Source organism: Notamacropus eugenii, chromosome 4 (genome assembly GCF_028372415.1).
Source record: "Notamacropus eugenii isolate mMacEug1 chromosome 4, mMacEug1.pri_v2, whole genome shotgun sequence".
Lineage (NCBI taxonomy): Eukaryota > Metazoa > Chordata > Mammalia > Diprotodontia > Macropodidae > Notamacropus > Notamacropus eugenii.
In genome coordinates, this window is record NC_092875.1 from 230,249,828 (window position 1) to 230,252,135 (window position 2,308).

Consider the following 2,308-nt stretch of genomic DNA (forward strand, 5'->3'; position numbering starts at 1 on the left):
ACCGGGTCAACTCCCTTCTCTCCAGGGCCTCAGAGAGTCTGCTTCTGTGTGCCTTTCCCATCACAGGGGAACATGGATGCACAGTGAATGTAGTTTAGGCTCAGATCGCAAGCCCTTCTTGGTATTTCGGTCCTGAAGCAAGATTTGTACTAATTAATCTTCTGTCCTTAGAACCTCGGCCATCACTCAGCAAACGACGAACTTGGAAACAACATACACTCCATGTTCACTCTCAGCCTTTAATCAATTGGCTGTACTAACACTTCTCAGGGCAGGAAGGTCAAGGTACTCTGGACATAATTAACCATGACAGTGTCACTTAAGAGAGTGATCCTCACTTGAAAACACAAGAAGATGTGTTGAGACTGCTTTGCAGATCAATGCCATTGCATTAAATAAGGAAAGCAAAGGACTGAATTAATCTCTGATCCAAGGTGGACCAGGAGAAACTGGAAATAGACAATTAACTTGTAACTTCAAGTTCAAGCTCCTGTCCCTTTCAATGAACGATAGCTGAGGACAGTATCTTCATTTTTCTGAAAGGAAGCTGAAGTCACATAACCAACCGTTTTGCATTGCTTCCTTTATTGCTTTGACTTTGGTTGACTGGTTGGCTAGTTCTAGAGGACCACACCCAAAGAGTTTGTTCTATAAATGTTTCAGCAGCTCTGAGATCTCACAGCAGAGGGCTCTCCCTCCAGTCATGCACACAGCAAGAGCTCAGTTCTTTCCTTTCTTGTGTCCAAACCCCTCCTGCCTATTTAATATCCATAATTTCTGTTATGTAATTGCATTTCTACCCTATCAAATCCATCTTGCTTTCTCTGAAGTTGCTGGTTCCTCTTGGAATCTACCCTGCTTCTGAGGAGTGTCATTCCTCAGTAAATATCTGTACCTGGATTAGAGGTGGTCTGATTCTGAATTTTTTGAGACGGTGCTGCCAGAACACACCACAAAACCTGAACGCCTTGACTCAATGGTGGAGTTTGGGGAGTTGAAATATTCCTTGAACCTTATGACCACTTCCAGACTCTGCTGCTACCACGATCATTCAGTAATCTCTCCTCCTTTCATGTCCCTTCAGTCCATATTTATCTGCCAATCAGGATTCTGGTAGCTTATTTGCTGAGCTCTAAGATACTCTTTTCCTATCCTCAATGAGTTCAGTCCCTCATTAATGGTCTTTCTTGCTATACCAAACTCCTACTCTCATGGTAGGGGACTTCAACTCATACTCTCCCAAAGTTTCTGGCCTGGCAGTTCCTTAATTTACTCATGACTCATGACCAGTATACTCTTCTACTCCACCTCAACTACAGAGAGATGGTTACATCTTTGATTTTGTCCTACCTGGCAAGTTACTTCCATGTTTGTGAACTTTGATATTTCTTTACCTGATAAGAAAGAACTTTTAAAATTCTACCTTTCCCTCTATCTTGCAACCCCTAACCCCATATTTTGTCCTTATTATGAACTTCAAACCTTCCACCCTTCAGTTCTGTCCCAGGCTATCACCCTTGCACTGGCTACCCTCACTTCCCTTCCCCTTCTTGACATGTTGGTGCATCAGTTCAACTCTACAGTATTGTCTTGTCTCTAGTCTCTTGCTCCCTTATTCTATATCTTATCTTGCTCTGTCAAGTCTCAGGTGTGGGTTACTCCCACCATCTGCTGACTTCCCTCTTACTCATGTGCTGTTGAACAGGTCTGGTGATAATCATGAAATCCTGTTGACTGGGTTCATTACAGCTTTATGTTCCCTAATCTCAGTTGGGCCCTCATTAGGGCAAACCATTGCTTTTATAATTTTCTAATCTATTCACTATCCCACTCATTACAGTGGCTTTTCCAAACCTCTTGATTCCTCCTTAAAATTCTCATAGCTGTCCTTTCCCCTACCTTTTCAGCTGAGGACTTTGCTTCATACTTCACTGAAAAAAATTGAGGTTGTTCACTGAAAACTCCTTTTTCTACCCATCCCATTTCAGATCACTCAGATACCTTCTTTCACCAATGCCTTCTTTACACCTCTCACATGAAAAGGTAACCTTGTGTGAGCAAACCCCTCTATATGCACAAGTGATCTCATTCTAACCTGTCTTCTCTAACAGATTGCTGCTTCTATCATTCCCACTTTCTCATTTACCTTTAATCTCTTCCCATGTTCTAGCTGCTTCCCTACTGTCTATATGTCTCTCCCATTCTCAAAAAAACCCCTCACTTGATCTGTCTATCCCTGATAACTATCATCCAATACTCCTCCCATTTGTGGCTAAACTTGAGAAGACAGTCTACAGTCAGTGTTTCT